Source organism: Vulpes lagopus, chromosome 1, assembly GCF_018345385.1.
Source record: "Vulpes lagopus strain Blue_001 chromosome 1, ASM1834538v1, whole genome shotgun sequence".
NCBI lineage: Eukaryota > Metazoa > Chordata > Mammalia > Carnivora > Canidae > Vulpes > Vulpes lagopus.
In genome coordinates this window covers 59,732,640-59,760,147 of record NC_054824.1, presented here as the reverse complement: position 1 = coordinate 59,760,147, position 27,508 = coordinate 59,732,640, and the positions used below count along the sequence as shown (strand labels likewise).

The 27,508-nt window shown below is 33.5% G+C and overlaps 1 protein-coding gene across 6 annotated transcripts in view; it reads right to left on the bottom strand.

Moving 5' to 3' along the window:
* Window positions 1-27,508, bottom strand: part of SUPT3H (SPT3 homolog, SAGA and STAGA complex component) — a 508,532-nt gene that overhangs the window by 218,775 nt on the left and 262,249 nt on the right. The gene's annotated exons all lie outside the window — the stretch shown is intronic.

The following is a 27,508-nucleotide window of genomic DNA, read 5'->3' as shown; positions in this document are numbered from 1 at the left end:
TTTTTGACCATAGAAGTGCAGATAATGATGCTGGGATAATAGCCATACACCAGGACTTCTTGAGCAAGCTAGGACATGTGTTCACACTACTTTTAGAGCAAAAATTTCTTATTAGATTGACTACCATTTCTGTCTTCACTTTCTCATCTCCAGTTCTTTTTGTGATTAGTTTAAAAAAGATTTTTTTTTTTTTTGTCTCCATCATTGAGTTGGAACTACTCTTGCCAAATATTATCAAATGCAGTATCAACTCTGTGTCCTCATTTTAACCTCTCAACAGGATGTGAAACACACTCTTTATCTGGCTACCAGGATACCACACTCTGCTAGTATCACCCATGTCATTGCCTATGTCTTTTCTCCAACTTACGAATATTAGAATATTGTCAGTATCACTGCATATATACTCTCCAGTCTTCCTTATTTTCTCTTTCTAAGTAATCTCATACTGTCCTCGGACTTTAAATCCCATTTATATGTCAATGACTTCAAAATTTCTGTTTAGCACAAACCTCTCTCATGAATTCAAATCACTTATTAAACCTCTGATTCCACTCTTCCACTTAAATGTCTTACAGGCATCTTAACTTTAACACAAGCAACATAAATGCTATTTTTTTTTTTTTTTTTGCTATAAAACTATTTGTCTGGCTGCTCAGATAAAAATTCTAAAGGTCACCCTTGATTTCTTCCATACCTTCATACCTAACATCCACTCTGCTGGAAGTCCTGGTTAGTGACACCTTCAGAATAAAGCTAGAGCTTCTTACCACCACCACCACCACCACACCAGTGTAAGCTACCACAAACCACTACAGAAGCCTCTTAACTAGTTTTCATGCTTCCATTCTGAAACTCCTACTACAGCCTAATCACCACATAGCAGCCAGAATAATTTTTTAAAAGCCTTCAATCATACAAGGGGTTCTAAGAATCTGCTACACAACGTGCATATAGTTGAAAATATTATATTATATACTTAGAAATTGTTGGAACAGTAAAAAAAATATTTATACTTCCTTTCCTTTGACAAAGATACTTCTGAAACTCATGCTTTTGCCTCAAAGCCAAATAAACAAAAAAAGGTAAATTTAAAATAAACCTTGCATCAGAGTACAAATCACTCCCCTATTAAAAATTTTAGTAATTTCCTGACTTAGAACAAAATTCAAATCCTTAACATGATTTATATTTCAATGTAAATCAAACCGTTTAAAAGCATCTTACCTGTACAGAGGAAAGTTACAGAAATAGAAAAAGATACACAATACCCATGTAACCCAGCACCCTTGTACCTTTCATACTTCATCTCCTACCATTTGACCCCTCACTCCAAACAGTGATACTTCTCACTGTCTCTGAAGCTCATTCCAGTCTCGGGGCCCTTATAATTCCTGTTCCCTCAGTTTGTAATGTTCTTCCCCTAGACCTATGCATGACAATTCCATTACTTAGTATGTTTCTCAAATGTCAACTCCTATGAAGTAATCTAATTATATCTTTCTCTTTCCTTATCTTGTATTACTCATTTATTTACCAAAATATAAGCTCCATGAGGGCAGGCACTTTACGTACCATCACATCCCCATCACCTAAAATGATTATTGACACATTTATCAATAAATCTGGATGGAATCAGAACAATGGAACTCATGTGGCTAACAATCCCATCTGATCTAACTCTACCTCTTATATATATACAGTATAATTGAGGAGACAGGATTTTATTTTTATCAGAATTCACACAATTCTACACTATTTTTAGCAAGGTTCTGCCTTAAGGGTAGCAATACAAAATTGCAACAGTTGTAGAATAGTTCACTCTTGGGCTTGATAAAACATTAAACCAGACACTATTCTAAAGTAACTGCCTGCCTTAGCCAATTTTCACACCTAGAACATAAAAGTAAAACAATCAGGAAAACTTTCACTCAGTTATATGTAAGTGCAATACTTTTCTTTAATGTTATTTGGGCTTCTCAATGAGATAAGGAATTTTAATAAAATGGAAACCAATGAACTTGTAAATAATAAAAAATGCAACATCGATGCATTTTCATTAGGTGCCTGGGAAAACAATGTAATTTGAAATTTTCCTCTGTCCTGCCTTATAACAAGAAGCCTTAAATATTTGATTAAATATTCTGAAGTATCTATACACAGAGAATCATAAGATTTATGTAATTATTTACTACAGCTCCAATTTTTATTGAACATAAATATACGCTGACATTCCAAATTAGAATGGTCAACCCACTTAGGCCAAAGTAAAAGGACATGCTGTTTTACATAACTGTTATCTACTTTATTACTTATTTTTGATAAATTCTTTTGGATCTTTTATGTCAAATGTGTTAGAGTATATTTAAAGAGACTGGGTACCTCTTTTCTAAGAACTTGCTTGATTCTTAAGTGAACTAGATAATCTTGAAAACATTAATTCAGGAATATATTGAAATCCAATCCAAAAAAGAATAATATGAGAAATATACTAGAAATTAAAAATGAAGAAATGGTAATAAAAATTCTCTTCTAATTTTTCTGTATTTCTCTAGTCTAATCTTTTCTGTTAATCAAAACAGCATGAAGACGTCAGTAGATATCTATCTTTTGCATCTAAAACAGTGCTTATCAAATAGCAGATGATAAACACTTAATGAATGGGTCAAAGGAAGGATGATAAAGTATTTTGGCATGTCTTGGGAAAGGATATTACATAAATTATAAAACAACAGCTTATGAGATAAAGTTCCCTCTTCAAAGTTCGGAGATAAACTAAAAACATCATTACCACTAATAAAATTAAATATAATTCAATAATGATTATCTCCTATATTTAAATGTTTGATTTTTAGGTATGAAAAAAATTCACACTCCATTGAAAGATGTATTTGTATATTCAAACACCCTGAAGTTTGAAGTAATTTTATTAAAGATGACTTGGAAATTAGTCTTTGTTATTGATTTTGTAAATACTCAAATGTTCTATCTTGATTAAAATTTTCATCTTACTAATGTCTTCCCCTCCTTTAACAAAAAAAATAGAAACAATGAAATAAATAAATTTCATTCTGTGCACTGGCCAGCTGGATTTCTAATATAACAAGTTCTTATACTTCATAAATAAATTTTCTCCAACTTATATATACATTTTCACTTAATTGTAGATAATCTGATTATTAATCTAGATCTTTAAAGTGTATTACTAGAAAAATTGGAACACTTAAATCATCTTTAAGAATTTGCAAGAAATAGGACACATATATCATAAGGGGACCCTTTTCAAAAATTAGAAACTCTCAAATATTTGAAATTTGTTGAGAGTCAAACTTAAAAAGTCCCCACCACATGAAAAAAATTTTTTTTGTAATTATGTATAGTGATGGATGTTAACTAGACTGTGGTGATCATTTTGCAATAAATACAAATATCAAATCACTGTGATATACGCTGAAACTAATACAATGTCTTAAGTCAATTAAACCTCAATAACAAATTAGAAGCAATTCAATCTTCCTTCATTCTCCATCAACTAGTAATACCAAATCTTCAGTGCTTACATGACTAAATGTGACCTGTTACTTCTATCACCAGGAACCAAGTTCACATAAACAAAACATTCACTTGGACTTCTGACTTGATGGAATCATGTACATACATAATAAAGCACTGGGATCTTGGTTTTGAAAACTCCCTTGAACACCTGCCATCTCTAAAACTCTGTGCTCCTTTGAGTTTTGTTGTGTTCAAAATAGCCTCAGCAACTGATTCACAGTGGTGTTATTATGTAACTAGAAAAAGTGTGTCCTACTTGGTGTTGAAAATAGGAGTAATTGGTCTGTGAACAGGTGTGCTGCTAAAAAAAAAAAAAGTTTAGTGAAATTCTGGTTCCACAGCTATTAATAACTGAATTTCAATATTTAAGATATCAGGAATAGTGAACACTAGGTGTCAGTGTAAGAAATGGAAAAATATTTTTAAAACCTTGTTTCCAATCAGGTGTATAGCAAAAAAATCAAAAGCAGCTGTGACCACATATACTTATAATTGCATAATTCAGTTAACAAGCCAATCTTTCTTTCAAACAAAAATTCCTGTTCCAAAACCATCAAGAGTTTAAAATCAGATTAAGCTCATTATTAGAAGTTACAAGTCTTTTGTAACTTCAGCTACATATAACACAGCAAATTAATTTTACTTTTAAGAATAGGTGTTTTGAAGAACAGTGTTAAATACAGGTGTAAGTCTAGAAGTATTATGTTGCATATTTTTAGTTAGTGGAAAAGAACTATTTTCACAGTAAAAATATTGGATGATTAATAAGGGATACTGAATTTTCAGTTTTGCTCTGAACAGAAATATGGACCATGAAGCTATTAGAAATTATAATGTCTAAAGGGTCAATTCACAAAAGAACACATGAACTTGGGAAGGATGACTGACTCTCCCCCAAATTCTGGTACCTAGAGGTTATTTCTAAACTATGAATGCTAAAACTAATACTAAAATTAGTATCTATTAATTGTATCAATATTTAAGATAAAAAGCTCTCTCTAATAAACTCTTCAGGGTAAAGACATTTATTTATTTTATTTATTTATTTAAGATTTAATTTATTTATTCATGAGAGACACACACAGAGAGACAGAGACACAGACAGAGGGAGAAGTAGGCTCTCTGTGGGGAGCCCGATGTGGGACTTCATCCCAGGACTCCTGGATAATGACCTGAGCCAAAGGCAGATGCTCAACCACTGAGCCACTCAGGTGTCCCAGGGTATAGACCTTTATAACAGGTTTTAAAAAGATAATTATTAGCAGTAATAATAAAAGGAAAAGTTAACATCAGAATAGTGTCTCATAATTTACAAAATACATTCATAATAAATACCTAATTTAGGCCCAATAATGCTAACTTAATACATCTATATTCTTTTCAGCAGTCATCATTTTGGGAGTTTGAATACTCTTCTATCTACTGAACTCTCTCACCAACCCACCTGGCCATTTCTATGTCCCATCTCTGAAACTCCACATTGCTCTTTACTTATTTCATCTTTTCATGCTTATCGAGCATATTAGGAGATTTTTAATATACTATTCTTGAGGTCATTCATTTGTGGAAATGGAACAAAACTAAATACAGTAGTCACCACTAAGATACAAAATGTTGTGACTCAATCATTTAGGCAAACATTAAAAGATTTGCTGGAGATAAAGAAATGCTTTTAGTCAATGCCATGCTCCTTTCACTGATAGTTAAGTTCTACTCACATCCTAATCATAAAATGACAAAGTATGAAGTTTATGGAAAAGTATTCCAAGCTAGAGGATTGAAGCAAATTAACAAAGGCAATTTAGATCACTATTTGTGCAGGTTCCTTCCCGAGCACATAAAGTCAGATGGTGACAGACAAAGAAGGAACAGGGAAATTCACATTATAATAAATTATCTACACTAATACCTGTGAATTTTAAGATATCCAAGCATATCAGGAATGAGAAGTAGAAATGAAAGAAACTGGGATAGTACCATACATGATTTGACATTCAAAGACAGGAAAGTGGCCCCAGCAATACAGACAGCATATGGCTCTTCTTCAAGCTTTCCTTCTGGCTCTTTAGAGTCTTTTGTCCTTGACATTGTGTTACTCCTTATGTATAGATTAATGATTAAATTTTTTGGCTGTTTTTAATCAAGTCATGTTTTCACTGGTAAACAGTGTGGATCAGAGCTAGGTCATTTATATACATCATATTATATAATGCCTATGAGGTACGTAAATTCCTACAGAAGAGTAAACCAAGGCTCAGAGAAATGAAGAAATATGCTCCAGGTTATGCTTGCTCACTGGCAAGTTATGAAGCTGAGATTCAAACCTAGGGATGTTGTCTGCAAACGTTGACACATTTATTTAGGGGACCTTATTTCTCTTTCCATTTACTTTAAAAATCTGAGGTTAATTTTATATCATTGCTTCAAATATAAATAATAACTTGAATTTCAGATTATATACATCACTTAGAACTTATTCTAGAGGCTACTGGATGGCTCAGTCAGTTACTACTGAGTGAGAAATAAAGGTCTCTAATTATATATATATTATATATATACAATATAACATACATAAGTATATATAACATACATAAGTATAAGTAAACAAATGTTAAACTGGGCTAAATTTTTATATGTTCAAAAGCTACACAGAAATAATAGTTATTTTTTATACCTGGAAAATGGTCTATATATGTACAATAAAAGAATATATATATAATCTTTAGCAGACTGGCACTAGTAGACATTTACCGACTTTAATTTTCTTTTTTGCATAAGATGCACATGAATCAAAAGTAACAGCAACACTGGGGAAAGAAGATACAGAGTTATGCATATATAAAAGTGTCAGAGATCTCAGAAAAGGGACTGGAGAATAGGAGTTTAAAAACAATCTCTTGGTTCAGATACATGAAGACAAATTTGATATACGAGTCCCTGGGAGACATTTGCTAAATTAAAAAGCATTAAAGGCTTATTAAAAAAAAAAAAAGCATTAAAGGCAAAAGCCATGAGAAAGGGAGGGAAGACTCAACATCTCTAATCCAAATAGAAGACTGGATAATCCCTCTTTTATGCATATGTATGTTTATTTATTTATTTAGTAGGCCCCCATGCCCAGCATGGAGCCCAATACAGGGTCCAAACTCACAACCCTGAGATCAAGACCCAAACTGAAACCAAGAGAGAGGTGCCCCTGCATAATTTATTTTTGTATTAATTTTCATACTTAGTTTATTAGAATAATTCTGAAAATAGATTCACAAAATAAAAACATAATTGAACAGATTGGCTTTCTAGTTGCCTGACAAATTCTTATAGTGAAAATGTGAATTCAGATATGAATTTCAAATGGAATAGTAGACAATTATATTCTATAATAAGACAGATTGTTTTGGTAAGTTTTGTTTCGTAAGTTTCAATGAATAGAGAAATAAAAGTAGTTATACAGTCATCGGAGATCATGATAGTTTTTAAACTTCACTCAAGATGGATATTATCAAAAGAATGTTATTGACAACATTATAATGTCAATTCAGCCATACAATTTCCAGTTGACACAAAAATCTACCTGTTTTAATTAAGTGATGTAACTCAATCAGGAGACTAAGAATTTTATGGAAGGTTTGCATCTCTTTGATAAATCTGAAATTCTTAGAAAAAGAGTGCATTAAACATTTGTAAGAAGTTTCAGCTAGAACTGAAGCTTTCAGCACAGGTCAGAAATCTAAGCTTGGCAGAGGAGCCAAGCTGTTAGTAGAGCTTAGCTTAAGTCAAGAGACAGGATTCTAGCAGACCAACAGGAAAAAAGAGAAGAACCTAAAGGAAAGTCTTGACACATGTGGAAAGGTGGGAAGTTGCTGTTTTATATCTATGCTAAGAAAACCAAGTAACATGAGATACTACTATAACATTGGAAACTATAAACACTTTATACTGAGACTGTCTTACCTTGTAAAGTTGAATAATTGACTATGAGTGGGATGTAGTGCAGCAGGTAAAAAAAGACATCCTAAGAGAGGGGAAAGGCTCTTAGGTTAGAGCTGTAGCAAACTACCCAGGACAACTGCTGGGGAAAAATGCAGCTGAAGAGGCATTATTTTTTTTTATTATTATATATAATTGGCAGAACCTAGGATATGCCCATTTTGTGCCACAGATGAAAAATTAAATACCTGAAAAATGCAATACAAACTATTTTTTAAAAGAGGAGATTAAAATAGTTTTTCTTGAAGCATGAAGTGGTAATATCCGAGAGAAAATAAGACAAATTAAATAGAAAATATTAAGATCTATCAATTAGAATCAAATGCTATTTAAAAGAGCCAGTAAATTTTCCACAGCACATTCATAAGAAAGGTATAAGTAAAAGTCAAAAAAAGTAATCGCTTTTTAATGACATACAATGTCCTGTATCTTGATCTGTTATTTGTGTGCACTTGTGTTTTCCCCAAAGCAGGTGTGTTTTTAAGCTATTTATAATAAATATGAGGTACTTGATTTACAGTAGGAACAGACAAAATAGGCCAAGATTTTTTTTTCCAGATGGTATTTGTGAAGTCCTTTATCCATTCATGTAAACACAGAGTGTTCCGGTTTGCTGAAGTACATATACATGTTTTGGCTTAGTACAAAGTCTCAGTGTGTAGTCAGCTAGAAGACTGTTTCCATTCTGTGATTCATTAGGTCCCCAAGGTACCTCTACTTCCTTTATTTTATACAATCATAAACTATATTAGTTTGTCCTATTTTGATAACCCCTTACAATTGAAGTTCTGCACAGCAAACTTTATTACTATTTTAATTTTGAAGTTTTTACTTAAATTCCACTTAGTTAACACAGTGTAATATTAGTTTCAGGTGTGCAATATGGTGATTCAACACTTCTGTATATCAGTTGCTGCTCATCACACCAAGTGCACTTCCTAGTCCTCATCACCTATTTAACTCCTCCTCCCACCCTGCTCCCTTCCAGTAACCATTTTTTTTTGTTCCTCTATAGTTAAGAGGCTGTTTCTTGGTGTGCCTTTTTCTTTCTCTTTTTAAAAACATACTCAGAAACCACTACAGAGGTGGCATAAGTGATAACCTCACAAAAATAGTGATGAGGCTCAAACAATGCCTCACATAGCTCCTTCTATCAGGGATATTAACTGACAAATTAAAAAGCATTAGAAATAAGAAGGCAGATTGGAGGTGTGGGGAGAAGATGGGCAATTCAGTGCATGCTAATCTACACGAGAGATTTAAGCAATCACTCTTCACACACATAAATTTATCAATTTTCATATATTTTTAAAAAGATTTATTTTAGAGAGAGGCAGGGGTAGAGGGAGAGAATCTCAAGCAGACTCCCTGCTGAGCATGGAGCTGGATGTGGAGCTCAATTTCATAACCTATGAGATCATAACCTGAGCCGAAACCTAGAGTCAGACATGTAATCAACTGAGCATTCAGGGGCCCCTATCAATTTTCATATTAAAGATTATTTGTCTAACCCTACACTAGTCCTGATGTGAAAACAGTACAACAGATTGAACAGCTTACTAGTTGCCTAGATTAATACCATGAAAATCCAATAGATTTTAAAAGTAGAATGATGATTATATTCTATGCATGAAATGAAAAGATTCTTCTGATAATTTACCTTGAATGAATAGAAAAATGAAAGCTATATAGCCATCAGAAGTCATAATAGTTTTGATTGTGCAAGGATATTATTATTACTGAGAACATCATTTAATAGTAACTCCTCACACAATTTTGAATTGGCACAAATCTCTACCTACCTTCCAAAAGGAGATGCAGCCTCAACTTGGGGAGTTGAAAGAGGGAAGTTTAGGATATGAAAAGATTGGCATCTCTCCGGTAAGTGTGAAAGAACATTTAAATTAATTTTCCAATCCATTTCTAACCTAAATCATGCCATTAATCATTAATCCTCTTATCAGGATTAATCACAACATTAACCACTTAGTACTAGCATTACTATAACTTAAAGAAAGGGTGCTATGCCTTAGGAACTCCACTAAAGTCCTTTATAAACATTTTACCTAGTTTTATGACCCTCCAGAGCCACTGTAACTATTAGCATTGTCATTTTACAAAACAAGGAAATTAAGACTTTTGAGTACCTTCTCTCCAGTGACAATTTCTAATTTGTATTGCACTGGATTATGTAAAATTGCCAATAGTCAATATCTATCATTGCCCTCTATTATTTCTCTATGTCTCTAAAATGAAGAAAAGGGCATTGTGCATGACCACACATATGTGTTATTCATTTCAACTATTCCAATCACTTTTTAATACAAAGTTGCTATTGTTCCATTTAATTGTTGCCAAGCATATTAAGCATGAAGAGGCATAGGCCTACAAGTACACATCTTTAAGAAGCTCCATCAAAGATGCCAACTCATACACAAATACTTTAAAATACAGTGCCTCATACCCAGAGCTCCTCAACAGAGTCATCTGGGATGCCTTTTTTTAGGGGCGATCAACCTCAGAATATTTTTCCCCCAGAATTTTTGATTGAGCAGATATAGATTAGCATCTAGTAGTTGCAGGTTTTTGTTTTTGTTTTAAAAGAAGATGGCTTTAGTGGGAACACCAAGTTGAGAACTACTACTAACTGCCTTGGGGGAGATAATATAACCAACCACCCTACCCATCAGACTTGTTTCTGAATAATTTTACTTATTTTAATAATCAAGATCTACCAAAATCAGGTAAACAAACATGATGCTTTGAGTAATGTCTAGCGTTACTGAAAGAATTTTATGGTATCTTAAGGAGATCTGTTTTGAAAGAGAAAACATTTAGGTGCATTAGAGTGTAAAGGGAAAATAAATTCATTAATCTACAGTCAGACTCTGTATTGTTACTTAATAGTTTCAAGGAGTAGCTTCATCTTGTCTACCTGAAAGTTGTCTGATACTTAATAGTTTCAAGGAGTAGCTTCATCTTGTCTACCTGAAAGTTGTCTGAAAGTTCAGATCATGTTTTTGCTTTTTAAAAAGCACTGGCAATTTTGTTGCCCAGACACGGTTACAAACCACCAGCCTGTAGACTGGTTTCTCAAGTCTGGTTTTTGGACTACTTGGATTATAAAGATTTTGGGTGCTCACTAAAATTACAAACTCTTCAGCCCCACCCAAACCCTCCTGAAATAGAATCCTTTGGAGAGTATGGACAAATAATCTGAACTTCCCTATGTTTTGCAGATAATTCTTAGACAATCCGACAACTGACACACTTTCTATACTGAAGGAGACTCTGGATTTTTTATAGTCCCCTATCATGATATAGTCCCCATATCTGTATAACTGAAGAATTGCTAGGCAGCTTGAACAGATACCAGCTGTGTGCCTACTCTTTTATGTATAATTGTTCAGAAGAGATATTTTAAAAGCCAAGGGATATTGGCAATATCATTGAACTTCTATGTTTTTCTTTCCCTTTAACTTTTATTAGGTTTTAGATTTCAGTTGCAGAAAGAAGAACAATTTAGCTGCTGAAGTCCTAGCTCACTGTCCTAGTAGGTAAAGGTGGTTTCTGATAGGAGACACAGCACAACAGAAGTTGTGATGATGAACTCCTCCTCCTCTCTTCTATATAGGCAATCACAAGATCTAAATGTTTCCTGTTGCTTCTATAATTCTTGTATTACCTTTGATACATCACTCTTCCATTAACAGGGCCAAGTAGCATGGGTAAAAAAAAAAAAAAAGTAAACTACAAAGGAAACCACGTTCTTTAACATCTTCGAGAATTTTGTGACACACGTAACAACTCTTCCCACAGCTTTTGAAAGGAAGTAAAATTTCTCTTAAAATGGCAAAATTTTATTCCAAAATTCAGTTTCTTGAGAACTGAAACTGGGAAGGAATAGGGCAAATATGGCTACACTATGCTGTGAAATTCCATCAATACTGGGTACTTTCCTGGTTAAGGCAAATGAAGCTGGTCTGGTGAAACCAGCCTTCGTATAGTCCACAGGTGGAAGCAGCTACCAAGCAAAGACTTCCCTGCTAAATTCAGGCCTATGTTATCTAATGTTTCAATTTCAGTGTTTTAAGAGAAGCCAGAAATCCTATTTTTATGTAGAAGTCTAATTTTTAAATATTGGCAATTAAATTCACATCTTTAAAAATACAGTCCAAGTGAAATAAAACATGTTTCTATGTTACACTATGCATAGGTAACAGTTTATAATGTCTATTCTGATGCTTATTTTCCTCAGTTTAATACAATAAGTATATGTTGAATCCTGTAAAAGACTTAAGATATATTTTTACATAGACATATATATACAAATGCATGAAGAACTCCCGGTTAGATATCACTTGTCAAAACCCCTATCACTCTTTACACATATTAGCATTATCAGCTATTGTATTTTAAAATTATTTTTTTACTCAATTTACTTAAACTAAAAACAAAAACAAAAAGGAGCAGACCAGTTTTTCCACAACCATACACCCCCCACTACACTACCAGCAACCACTACCCTCTTCTCTGTGAGCTTTTATGCTTTTGTTTTTAGATTCTATATATAAGAGAGATCATATGGTATTTGTCTTTCTTTGTCTGACTTACTTCACTAGTATAATACCCTCTAGGTCAACCCATGGCAAGATCTCATTCTTTTATATGGCTGAATCATATTACGTTGTGCATATACATCACAATTTGTTTATCCATTCATCCATCAACAGACACTTAGGTTGTTGTTTCTGTATGCTGGCTACTGTAAATAGTGCTGTAATGAACATGGGCATATACATCTCTTTGAATTACTGGGGTTTTTTTCTTTTAAATTAGTGTTTTATTTTCTTATAGTAATATTAAGAGTGGAACTGCTGGATCAAATGTAGTTCTCATTTTTTTTTTTTTTAAGAAATTTCCACTGTTTTCCATAGTTGTACTAATTTGTAAATCCTACTAACAGTGCACAAGAGTTTCCTTTGCCACATCCTTGCCAACATGTGTTCTCATCTTTTTGATAACAGCTGTTTTAACAGGTGTAAACTAATAGTCATTGTGATTTTGAGCTGTATTTTCCTAATGATTAGTACCTGTTGGCCATCTGCAATCTTCATTGGAAAAATGTCTATTCATATCTGCTGCCTATTTTTTTAATCAAATTGTTTTTTTTCCTATGAACTATGTGAATTCCTAATATATTTGGGATATTAATGCCTTAGCAAATATATGATTTCCAAATATTTTCTCCCATTCAGGAGACTGTCTTTTCAGTTTGCTGATGGCTTCCTTTGCTGTGCAGAAGCTATGTAGAGTTTGATATGGTCCCAATTATTTATTTTTGCTTTACCTTTTGGTATCAGATTCAAAGTATCATGATGGAGATCAGGTTCTCATATACTGAGAACATTACTACCTATGTCAAGAACATTACTACCTATGTTTTCTTCTAGGAATTATATGGTTTTAGGTGTTATGTTCAAGTTTTTAAATCCATTTTGAGTTAATTTTTGTATATGGTATAAGACAATAGTCCAGTCTCATTCTTTTGTGATTGTCCAATTATCCCAACACGATTTTTGAACAGACTGCTGTTTCTCCAGTGTATACTCAGGCCTGCTTTGTTGAAAATTAATTGACTTTATATGCACAGGTTTATTCTGGGGATCTCTACTCCATTCTATTAATCTATGTGTCTGCTTTTATTCCAATATCATACTATTTTATTTATTATAGCTTTATAATACAGTTTGAAATCACAGAGTGTGATATCTCCAGTTTTGTTCTTCTTATTAGGATCGCTTTGGCTATTCAAGGTCTTTTGTGATTTCATATGAATTTTAGGATTGTTTTATTTTTATTAAAAATGCCATTGGAATTTTGATATGGATTGACTTGAATCTATACACTGCTTTGGATAGTATGGACATTTTACCAATACTAGTTCTTCCAAACTCTGAGCATTGAATATCTTTCCATTTATTTGTGTCATCTTCAATTTTTTCCTTAATGTCCTGTAGTTTTCACTATACAGGTGTTTCATCTCCTTGGTTAAATTTATTCCTAGAAATTATATTCTTTTTGATGCAACTGTAAATGACATTTTTATCTCAATGTCTCTTTTTGATAGTACATTATGAATGTATAGAAAAACAAGATTTTTGTTTTTAAATTTTGTATCCTTTACTGAATTTGTTGACTTGCAACTTTACTGAATTAGTTTTAACAATATTTTCATGAAATCTGTGAGTTTCTTATATATAACCTCATGTCCTTTGCAAATAGTGGAAATTTTACATCTTCCTTTCCTATCTGGATGCCTTTTCTTTTTCTTGCCTGAGTACTCTAAGAGTTCCAATATTATGTTGAATAAAAGTAGTGAAAGAGAGCATCCTTGCCTTCTTCCTTATCTTAGATGAAAAACTTCCCCCTTTTCACTGTTGAGTATGATGTTAGCTGTGGTTTTGTCATAGATGGCCATTATTACCTATTGAAGTACAGTCCCTCTATATGTGCTTTATTGAGAGTTTCTTATCAGAAATGGATGTTGAATTTTGTCAAATGCCTTTTCTGCATCTACTGAGATATGATTTTTTTCCTTCTTTCTGTTAATGTGGTGCATCACACTAATTAATTTGTGCATACTGAACCATCCTTGCATTGCTGGAATAAATATCACTTGATCATGGTGCATGATTCTTTTTATGTATTGTTGAGCTGATTGCTAATGTTTTGTTGAGGATGTTTGAGCCTATATTAATCAGGGATGTTTGGCCTGGAATTTTCTTGCAACTTCCTTGTCTGGATTTGGTATTAGGGTAATGCTGGCCTTGTTAAATGAGTTTGACAATTCTTTCCTCTTCTATTTTTTGGAAGACTTTGAGAAGGACTGCCATTAATTCTTCTTTGAAGGTTTGGTAGAATTGACCAGTGGAGCCATCTGGTCCTGGACTTTCGTTTATTGGGAGATTTCTGATTACTGATTCAATCTCCTTAATAGTAACTGGAATGTGTTCAGATTTTCTATTTCATAAAGATGCAGTCCCAGTAGGTTGTATATTTCTAGGAATTTATCAATTTCTTCTATTTTGTCCATTTTTTAGCATATAATTATTTATAGTAGTTTTTTATGATCCTTTATATTTCTGTGGTATCAGTTGTAATGTCTCTTTCATTTGTAATTTTGAGTCTTCTTTTTATCTTTGTGAATCTAAAGGTTTGTCAATTTTGTTTATCTTTTCAAAGAACCAGTTCTTAGTTTCATTGATTTTTTTCTCTTATCTTCCTAGTCTGTTTCATTTATTTCTGATCCAATTTTTGTTATTTCCTTCCTTCTACTAACTTTGATTTTGTTTGTTCTTTTTCTAGTTCCATTAGGGATTAAGGTAGGTTGTTTGAGTCTTTTCTGATTTCTTTAGGTAGGTTCTTACCACTAATTGGTTGTTCAATAACATGTTGTTTAACTTTCATATATTGGTGAATTTTCCAGTTTTCTTCATGTAGCTAATTAATCCTTAGTTTCATGCCACTATGGTTGGAAAAGATGCTTGAAATGATTTCAATCCCCTTAAATTTATTAAGAATTGTTTTGTGGCCTAACATATCATTTGTCTTAGAAAGTGTTGAATGTGCACTGGAGAAGAATGTGTATTCTCTTCCTTTTGGATTTTAAATTTAATTTCTATATGTCCATAGATATTACAGAACTATTAATTCCCCAAAGGCAAAGTTAATTTTTTTACTCACTTTGTATCAGCAGAATCAGAGCTACATTAGTGTCATTCAATAAAGATTTACTGAATTAATGAATATATAAACTGAATACATGATCTATTACAGCAAGAAATAGTTTGAAACAGTATATGGCACTTTAGAAACTAAATGGTGGCTTAATTTACACATTTGTTTTTAGGACACTGTTAAAAATATAACTTTTATGTGCAAAAGATAACTGATAACCACTTCCATACCACTACAGATTGTGTGGCAAAAGATTTAGTCCCATAGGGATTCCCACATATTGGAACAGTAAATACATAAAGAATATTTTAAGATATCATGACTACTGGATCCGAAAGGACACTGCAACATTGAGAACAACACAGATTTCTGAAAAGCAATTCTTAAAGACTTATCTATATAAAACAGCCCTATGCATGCTTGAGCTGCAACCAGTTATCACCAAGTGAAATCAAAACATAATGTGGTAGCTTTCAAACAATAAATAAATATTATTTTAAAATCTAACAAAAGAGGTCTTTGACATGCAGGTTAAAACTAAGAGAAATAGATGTTTAAAATTCAAGAATATCAGGAGGCTACCATCAAAGATAACCAACCAAACTCTTCTTTAATTGATAAACTTAAATCTGGAATTCATAAACTACTGAATTGCAAATGAATCCCTACTTGGAAATAATATACTTTTACTTAAATCAATATCAGAAATAGGAATTCTTAAGTAACACTGTGGAACAAATATGCTATGATAAAAACGTACCAAGATTCTGATGCAAAGAGGGGAAAAAAGAGGCAAGAAAATAAGAGAAATTCATGATTGTGGTGATCACTTTGCAATAAATACTGAACCATTATGTTACATCACTGAAACTAATATAATATTATAAATCAATTATGTCTCAACAAAAAGCTTTTAAATAAAAAAGAAAGTGGATTCACTGAATCAAGTAATAACAACAATATTTAGGAAAATGATTGAAATAAAATATCTAGTCAGTTACAGTGGAGTAAGCACACTCTGTACTGCTTCTCTCAACGACTACAATAAAAACCCTGGATATAGTGCATGTGGCAGCTACCTGAGAATTCTGAGTATTAATGGTAGGTGGCAGATCTGAGAAGGATATGAGAACCTGAAATACAAAAATCTGGCAGTGAATTTCATGGGTTTTATTTTGCATTAAAAACTCCTATGCTGAACACAAAAACAGTGTAAATTTAAGTCTGATTATGAGGCACACACAAAAAGTAATGAGAAACTCTCTCATTCTGCTCCAATGAAGGTTAATGGAGACCTCAAGGATGCAGTGGGTTGGGGTAAAGAGGAAGAGTTTGAATACAAATGGGTAAAACAAGGGAATCTGGGGGGAAGTGACGTAACTGTTTAGAACCTGGATTGTTGTGGTAGCTATAAGACTGCATTTGTCATTGGGCAGTCCTGGTGGCACAGTGGTTTAGTGCTGCCTACAGTCGGGGTGTGATCCTGGAGACCCGGGATGGAGTCCCACGTTGGGCTCCCTGAATGGAGCCTGCTTCTCCCTCTGCCTGTGTCTCTGCCTCTCTCTCTGTGTCTCTATGAATGAATAAATAAAAATCTTAAAAAAATAAAAAAGACTGCATTTGTCAAAACACATAGAGCTGAACAAGAAAAAAATAATTTCAAATGGCAAATGGATTTTGCCATATGTAAAGAGTCATATACTTCAAATATTCAAATATCTTTGAAGTATATTAAAAAAATCAAACTAGTAAGAAAACAATGCATCAAAATATGTAGTGGCTGCATTATACTCTAAGGTAAGGAAGTATCAATATTTAAACAACTTTTTCTTATTATGTTTTCCTTTCCTTTGAAGAGCTGAAATGAATGTGCTAAAATGCACAAGCTCATAGGAAATGCAGAAAAGATGAAGCCACGAAAGCAGTAGAAGGAAGTTATAAGGACTTAGCAGAAATGGGAGTTGGCTCACAGGCAGAGTTTATATTTTATGTCCAGGTTAGTTATCTGCCAACTTAATGAAAAACAACCAATATTTTCAGAGGAGTCGTAACAGTATATCATCTACAATACCCACTTTTAAAACCAAAATTACTAGAGATGCAAAGAAACAAAAGGATAACTGAGTAATTAGAGGTGTCAATGGAAATGGATTTCAATATGATCCATATCTTGAATTTAGAAGATAAAAACTAAAGGAGTTATTATACATATATTCAAATAATAAAATGAGGGGAATGATGTTAAATTAAAAAATTAAATGAGGGGATGGCCAATTAAGAGCTCCCAGGCTTGCATTCACCTTCAACAACGTGGCCACCATCCACAGACAAAAGAGCCATATGTGTACTTGAGGACCCAGGTAGGAGATTGTGAAATTCCAGTGGAGTCCAAGGCTAAGGAGAACTGTTTTGCAAGTGATCTGCTGACTGTGGTACTGGCTACAAACTAAGAAACAATCCTGTACCCCTGAAGACTAGGCTACAGCCCCGTGTAGCCATGGTACCATCACCTGCACCAAACACCAAAGGACCTAGGAGGAGTTATGTCCAGCTGTGCTTCAGGTAGTAGAGACACAGCTCAGTCCCAGCTGTGGAACTTGAAATGGTCTGTGCACTGATTCCAATCCCCTTGACCACTGCCCAGAAACCTCTGTAGGTAAGCTCACCAAACTTGTTATTTCGGTAGATTCTGAAAGGGCCCTATAACTGGGCTCCCATACTTCCCGGCTGTTGTCTCAAGGAGTCCTGCTGGCACAAGAACCAGGCAGGAAACATTTCTGTCTACAGACAGAAATCATAAATCAAGTATTTTTTTTTTTCTGATCCTAGTGGTAAGGAACTAGAAATCAATAACAGGAGGAAAACTGGAAAATTCTCAAATATGTGGAAATTAAACGGCACTCTTCTGAATAACCAATAGATCAAAGAAGAAATCAAAAGTGAAGACAGAAACTAGCTTGAGACAAAAAAAAAAAAAAAAAAAATCACATACCAAAGCTTTTGGGATGTAGCAAAACCAGTCCTGAGAAGGCAGATTTTAGCAACAAATGCCTACGTTCATAATAGATGCAAGAAAAAACATTTCACAAAATTAAACACCCTTTTAAGATAATTCTAAACAGATTATGAAAAGAAGAAATATAACTCAATATAATAAAGGCCATATATGACAAACTAATAGTTTTATCAAGCAAAAGATTAAATGTTTTTCTTTTAAGATCATGATCAAGACCAGGGTGCTCATTCTCACCACTCTTTTTTTTTTTTTTTTCCACCACTCTTATTCAATATACTATTGGAAGCCCTACCCAGAAAAATTAGTCAAGAAAGAGAAATAGAAAGTATTCAAATTGGAAAGGAAGATAAAAATTTGTCTGTTTGCAGATGACATGAAGTTACATGTAGAAAATATAAAGAATCCACCAAAAAACATTAAAGCCAGTAAATTCAGTCAAGTTGCAGTATAAAAAGTCAATAAAAATGTTACATTTCTGCACACTAGCAATGAGCTATTTGAAAGAGAAATAAAAGAATCACATTTACACTAGCATCAAAAAAAAAAAAAACACATTTAAATTTAACCAGTGAGGTGAAATATCACCACATTGAAAATTGTATGATATCGGTGAAAGTAGAGAACACAAAAAAATGGAAAGATATCTTATGCTTATGGATTTAAAAATTAATATTATTTAAATGTCCATATTACTCAAACCCTTCTATAGACTCAATGCAATCCCTATAAAAATTCGAAGAGCATTTTTCACAAAAATAGAAAAAACAATGCTAAATTTTATATGGAACCACAAAAGACCCTGAATAACTAAAGCAATCTTGAGAAAAAAAAAATCACAGCCTGATTTTGAACTACACTACAAAGCTATAGTAATAAAAACAGCATGGTACTGACATAAAAATGGACACAAAGATAAATGACATAGAATTAAGATCCTAGAATTATACCAATGCATACACAGTGAACTAATATTTCATAAGGAAGCCAAGAATATTCAATGGAGAAAACAGTCTCTTCAATAGATGGTCCTGGAAAACTGGATATTACCTGTGAAAGAATGAAACTAGACCTCTATCTTACACTTCTCACAAAAATTAACTCAGAATGGAATAAAGACTTAAATGTAAGACCTGAAACCATATAACTCTTAGAAGAAAAACTTAGATAAAAGGCTCCTAATAATGGTCTGGGCAATAATATTTTGGATATGACACTAAAAGCACAGCAAAAAATAAACAACTGAGAGTACATCAAATTAAAAAGCTGTTGTAGAGTGAAAGTCACAATCAATAAAATGAAAAGGCATCCTAGGGAATGGGAGAAAATATCTGTAAACCATATATCTGATAAGATATCAATATCCACAATATTCAGGGATATCATACAATCCCATAGTAAAAAAAGAATAATTTTTTTAAAAAATTGTATAGAATAGGGGTCAAGAGGCCTCAATCCTGGTTCCAACCCCAGAACTTACGCTTGGGTCTCAGACTAGTTGTTTTTCTACACTTGGACATTCAAATTGGAAACTATAATATCCTGTTTTCCTTCTTGAGACTTAATGATTATCAAATAAAACATAAAGTGAAAAGGTTGGCAAACTTAAAATTGGGGAAGGATCTAATAGATTTTTTCCCAAAGAAGATACACAAATGGCTACAAGGTGTGGAAAAAGTGCTCAATATCACTTATCACCAAAGAAATGCAAATCAAAACCACAATAAGATATCATTTCATCCATGCTAGAATGACTGTTAACAACATATGAGACTACAAATGCTGGCGAGGATATGGAGAAAAGCAACCTTTTGTGTGCTATTGGTAGGAAAGTAAATTGATACAGCCACTATGGAAAACAGTACGAAAATTTCTCAAAAAAATTAAAAAATTACTTACACAAAAGCCATCAATCCTACTTCTGGGTGTATATCCCAAAGGAAATAAAATATTTGAAAAGATATCTACCCAATATACATTACAGCTTTATTTACAATAGTCAAGACACAGAAAACACCCAGATGTGGATCATGGGTGAATGGGTGAAGAAAATGTGGCACATGTGTGCGTGTACACGTGTAATGGACTATTATTTGGCTACACAAAAAAAGCCCTGCAATTCCTGCAATTATTTGCAACAACATAAAACAAACCTTGAGAGCATTATTTTAAGTGAAAGAGGTCAGAAAGAGAACGCATACTCTATGATCTCATTATAAACAGAATCTAAAAAAATCCCAAACTCACAGACAGAGTACATTGGTGGCTGAGGGGTGGAAGAAATGGGACAATGTGGTTCAAACGGTATAGTATAAACTTCCAATTATGTGATGTATCAGTTCTGAGGACCTAATGTACAATATTGTGAATATAGCTAATGATAACTGTATTATATACATGAGAGTTGCTGTGAGTGTAGATACAAATGTTTTCATCACTCATGTTAAATACGTGAGGTGATAGATGTCTTAATTAACCTTAATGTGGTAATCATTTCACAATATAAACAAGCAAATCATGTTATCATACACTTTAAACTTACACAATGTTACATGTCACTTATTTCTCGATAAAACATGAAATAAAAGAATTAAAGAGGGATGCCTGGGTGGCTCAGCAGTTGAGCGTCTGCCTTCAGCTCAGATTCCAGATTTGGGGATCAAGTCCCACATCAGGCTCCCTGTGAGGAGCCTACTTCTCCCCTGCCTGTTTCTCTGCCTCTCTCTCTCTGTGCCTCTTATGAATAAATAAATAAAATCTTTAAAAGAAAAAGAATTAAAGAGAAAAACTAATATACAAATAATTATGACAGGGCATAAAACACATACACACATAGATATACACATTTTGTAATGGCTGCAAACATACAATGCTAAGAAAAGACTAACTTTTAAAAAACATTTCTCTATTCTTTTCAGCTGAAGAAATCACACTAATACATGCTTTGAATACTGCAAAGAGAAAAAAAAAGCAAGATCTTCTTTTAGTAAGGTATCTCATTCCACTTTGTATTTATTTAGTGAGATTTGGACAGGGTCAATCTCACAAACATAGATCAAAATTATTATACAAATAATACATGGATCATTATATGTATATGTAATAATAAGTTTCTTCAGGAAAGACAAGCAAATTTTTCTTATAATTGTAATGACCATCATCAATTAACTTCTATATTTAACTTGGAGCTTCTAAATTTGAAATAAAAGAACAATATAAACATGTGTCCATAATTCAAAAAGGGATATTATAGCCCAAAAAGAAACATTTTCAAATAGCATAATAGAAATTACTGTTATTAAAATGAAAAATATATCAGATTGACCAAATAGTAGAATATAGTTACAAAAGAATCCTTGAAATCAGTAGAAACTACAAAGCCAAAAAAAAGTAACAGCTAAACAGGGGAAAATTTTTGAGGAAAAATTTAGAGGCTCTCAGAGATTTGTGAAATAACAGATGGTTCAGCACACATGTGACTGAAATCGAAGAATGAAAAACACAAACAAAAAATAATGGCCAAAAACTTCTGCAAATTGGCAGAAAACATTAGTTTCCAGATCTAACAAGATCAGCAAACTCGCAAGCAAGATAAACATGAAGAAAGTCAGTCCCTCCATACACCAAGCTTCAAATACCCAACAATAAAGAGAAAATCTTGAAATGAGCCAGAGAATGACAACATGTTACATACAGGGAAACAAATAAGTAACAGCTGATTTGTCGCTGAGAAACACTGGAGTAGCACATTTGCATAGCTAAAAGGAAGAGATTAGCAGTGAGAATTCCACATACAGAAAAGATACAAGAAAAGGTGAAAATAGATATGTTCAGATGCAGAAACTAAAGATAATTCATCACTGGCACTATTAAAAAACATAATCATTTTCAGTATGAGGGAAATTATTTAAATGGCAACTCATACCTGTAAGAACAAATGATGAGCATGGAAAATGGTAAACGTGGGTAAATGTAAAAAAAAATTATACTTCCTTCAATAACTTAATTGCTTTAAAAGACATAGGACTCTTTATAAAGGGAAAGCTACAATACTTTGATGTGAGGATAACAGCATGTATAGATTTAATACACTAAATAGTAAATATCTGATCTTTTGTTTGTTTGTTTTAAAGATTTTATTTATTTATTCATGAGAGACACAGAAAGAGAGGCAGAGAGACAGGTAGAGGGAGAAGCAGGCTCCATGCAGGGAGCCCGATGTGGGACTCGATCCCAGGACCCCAGGATCACGACCTGAGCCAAAGGCAGATGCTCAACCACTGAGCCACCCAGGCGCCCTTTTTTGTTTGTTTTTAAAGATAGAACAACACATAAAGACACAGGCACAAAGGAAAGAAGGCCATGTGAATCAGGAGTGACAGAAAAATAGTTGTCAACTGAAAATTCTATATCTAGTACTTTAAAACTGCTGCCATCTCATCTGGTCTCCATGTTGTCTTTTGTTTTAATTATTTTTTTAATTTAAATTTTAGGTAGTTAAGATACAGTACAGTATTGGTTTCTCAAGTAGAATTCAGTGATTCATCACTTACATATAACACCCAGCAGGGACGCCTGGGTGGCTCAGCGGTTGAGCGTTTGCCTTGGGCTCAGGGCATGACCCTGGAATCCTTGGATTGAACCCCACATTGGGCTTCCTGAATGGAGCCTGCTTCTCCCTCTACCGGTCTCTGCCTCTTTCTCTGTGTCTCTCATGAATAAATAAATAAAATCTTAAAAAAAAAAACCCAGCATAACAAGTGGCCTTCTTACTACCTATCACCCATCTAGCTCATCCTCACCCACCTCCTTCCATCAACCCTCAGGTTTGTTCTCTGCTTCTTATGGCTTGTTTCTCTCTTTTCTTTTTTTCTTCCCCCTTCCCATATGTTTATCTATTTTCTTTCTTAAATTTCACATATGGGTGAGCTCATACATTGTCTTTTTCTGACTGACTTACTTCACTCAGCATAATACATTGTAGCTCCATCCATGTCATTGCAAATGGCAAGCTTTCATTCTTTTTGATGGTTGAATAATATTCCATCGTGAACACCACATAGTTTGGCTATTGCTGATAACGCTGCTATAAACATCAGGGTGCATATATCCTTTTAAATCTGTATATTTGTATACTTTGGATAAATACCTAGTAGTGCAACTGCTGGATCATATGGTAGTTCTATTTTTAACATTTTAAGGTACCTCCATGCTGTTCTTCAAAGTGGCTGGACCAGTCTGCATCTCCACCAACAGTGCAAAAGTGTTCCCCTTTCTCTGCAACCACACCAACACCTGTTGTTTCTTGTGTTGTTAACTTTAGCCATCCTGACGGGTGTTAAGATGGTATCTCATCATGGTTTTGATTTGTATTTCCCTGATTATGAGTAATGTTGAGCATCTTCTTATGTGTCTATTAGCCATCTGGATGTCTGTTTTGGAAAAGTGCCTCTTCATGTCTTCTGCCCCTTTCTTATCAGTTTATGGTATTTGCAAATATCTTCTTCCATTCTGTAGGCTACCTTTTAGTTTTGTTGATTGTTTCCTTCACTATGCAGAAGCTTTTTATCTTGATGAAGTCCCAATAGTTCATTTTTACTTGTTTCCCTTGTCTGTGGTGACATGTCTAGTAAGAAGATGCCACGGATGAGGTCAAAGAAGTCAAAGAGGTTTCTGCCAGTGTTCTCCTCTAGGATTTTGATGGTTTTCTGTCTTACATTTGGCTCTTTAATCCATTTTGAATTTATTTTTGTGTATGGCATAAGAAAGTGGTCCAGTTTAATTCTTCTACATGTTGCTAAATGTCTTCCTAATATCATTTGTTGAAGAGACTGTCTTTTTTTCCACTGGATATTTTTTCCTGCTTTGTTGAAGACCATATAGTTGTAGGTCCATTTCTGGGTAATCTATTCTATTCTATTGATCTAATAAATGTCTGTTTTTGTCCAGTACCATACTGTCTTGATGACTACAGCTTTGTAATATAGCTTGAAATCCAAAATCATGATGCCTCCAGTTTTGTTTTTCTTTTTTAGAATTGCTTTGGCTATTTGGGGTCCTTTATGGTTCCACACAAATTTTAGGATTATTCATTCTAATTCTGTAAAAAATGCTGGTGGTATTTTGATAAAGATTGCATTAAATGTGTAGATTGCTTTGGGTAGTACAGACATTTTATCAATGTTTGTTCTTCCAATCCATGAGCATAGGATGCTTATTCATTGTGTTAAGTCTTCTTTAATTTCTTTTCTAAGAAAAAAAGTGTTCTATACTTTTTAGAGTATATACCTTTTACTTCCTTAGTTAAATTTATTCCTAGGTATCTTACTGTTTTGGTGCAACTGCAAATGAAATCAATTCCTTGATTCCTTCTCTTGCTGCTCATTTTTGGTCTATAGAGAAGCAACAGATTTTTGCACATTGATTTTATATCCTGCAAATTTGTTGAATTCATGTATGACTTTTAGCAATTTTTGGGTGGAGCCTTTCAGGTTTTCTACATAAATTATTCTGATTGCAAATAGTGAATGTTTGACCTCCCTTGCCAACGCAGCAAGGGAAAAGGGATCCTTAACCCACAAGGGATCAGGTTTGCTGAGGATTTGTCCACAGAGAGTTGGCAAGTCAGAAAGGCTTGGAAGGAAATATTCAAGGAGCTAATGGGAAAAAATATGCAGTCAAGAATTCTTTATCCAGCAAGGCTGTCATTCAAAATAGAAAGAGAGATAAAAAAGAGTTTTCCAGACAAACAAAACCTAGATGAGTTCATGCAAGAAATTTTAAGGGGACTCTGAGTGGGGGGATAAAAGACCAAAGCAACAAAGACTAGAAAGGACCAAAGAACATCACCAGAAACACCAACTCTACAGGTAACACAATAGCACTAAATTTGTATCTCTCAATAATCACTCTGAATGTAAATGGATTAAATGTGCCAATCAAAAGACACAGGGTATCAGAATGTAAAAAAAAAACAAGATCCATCTATATGTTGCTGCCTACAAGAGGCTCATTTTAGACCTACTCTCCATGTTTTCTAATGAAAATCCTACTGTCTTTCCGTCATTGTTCCCCTATAGTATTGAATCTGTGTGTTTTTAGGATTTATATCTTTTATATTCAGCAGTTTAATATGCATTTCATTGGGTTTATCCTGCTTGGAGCTGGGTCAGCTCTTCAAATCTACAGATTCCTGTATTTCAGTTTCAGATATTACCTTTGCAGTAGGAACAAAGACCAAATACATAGGAATAAATTTAATAAGAAATATGTGAAGCCAAAAAAAAAAAAAACACGTTAAAACACTCATGAAAGACACAAAAGTGGTTTTGAATAAAGGTACAGACATTCCCTATTGTTCGATGGAGTCAACAATCTTAAGATGTAGTTCTCTCTAAACTAATTTATAAATTCATGCAATAAAGATACCAAAAAGCTATTTTACAGAGCTAGAAAATCTTATACTAACATTCATATAAGAAAATATACATACAAGAATAACCAGGAACACAAAGAAAGAAAAATTACCAGGAGTCTAGTTCTAACAATCTTTACAATACACCTATATAAAATGTATTATCATATGTATAGAAAAATAAGGCACTGGTAATAAATATAAAATCATAAATGGACCCCAAATAATGTTTATTTAGTATATGATAAAGGAGGCATTTCAAATCATTAGGGAAAGTATGGACTTTTTAATAAATGATGATGGTATAACTGGGTAGTCATAAAGGTAAAATTAGATCCACATCTTACATGATAACAAGAATAAACTACAAATGAATTAAGGATCTAAATGTTAAAAATAAAACCATTCAGAAGGCAGCATGGGTGAATTCCTCTTCGAATTCAGTATAAAGAAAGTCTAACTATGTTTCAAAATCATAAGACAATAAAAGGTTCATACATATTTGGCTCTGTTAAAATAAAAATATTTGCACATCTAAAAAAAATCATAAAAGAGCACCTGGGTGGCTCAGTCAGTTAAGTGTCTGCCTTCAGCTCAGATCATGATCTCAGGATCCTGGGACTGAGCCCTACATTATCGGACTCTCTGCTCAGCAGGGAGTCTGCTTCTCCTTCTCCTTCTCCCTCTGTGCATGCATGAGTTCTCTCTCTCATGAATGCACTCTCTCAAAAAAATAAAAATAAATCCTTAAAAAAATTTAAAATCATTGAAACAAAGTCAAAAGATAATTCACACACTAGAAAATTATATTTGTATCATTACTATAAAGGAATGATATCTCTGATATATATATATATATATACACACTCATAGGACATAGGATCAAAACCCTGATGGACAAATGGGAAAAAGACATGAAAGAGTTCTTAACGGCCAACACTATAACAAGTTGAGCAATACAAATAAATAATAATATTATTGAATAATGATTCTAAGAATAAAATTTATTTTTTTTTTTTAATTTTTATTTATTTATGATAGTCACACAGAGAGAGAAGGAGAGGCAGAGACATAGGCAGAGGGAAAGCAGGCTCCATGCACCGGGAGCCCGATGTGGGATTCGATCCCAGGTCTCCAGGATCGCGCTCTGGGCCAAAGGTAGGCGCTAAACTGCTGCGCCACCCAGGGATCCCAAGAATAAAATTTAAATACACACTAGTCCATACAAATATACATTAAAAACTGAATAAATAAATGGTGATAAGGATAGGTATTCCATTAGGAATATTTGCAATTAAAAAATATAAAAGGAAAGCAGGAAATAGAAAATCACTATTAGGTAAATACTACAGTCACAATGGTCTCAGACAAGATCCACTGATGAATGCTAAAATAAATATGCATAAATGTTTAGAGAGGGAAAATATTTACAGAGTCACAAAATACCTCCAAGATATTTATTAACAACAAAATTTAAAAAACTTGTAACTTCATTATAGCGAAAAATTTCAGCATATATACCACCTTAAAGCAACTATTATCAGGTTAAAATGACAAATAAAACATCAAGAACGTGCATGTGTTGGTCTGATACACTGAGAAGGACCCATCACTTCTGTGGTAGTCTTGGCAAAAACTCATAGCCACCTTCTAATCATAAGAAAACATCAGCCTGATTGAAAAAAGAAGAGCGTTCATTCTATAGAACAGCTGTCTAGTATGTTTAAAAAAGGTGTCAAGGCCATGAGACAAGGAAAGATGGAACTAACCTAGAAAGGGGCTGAGTACAAAGACAAGAC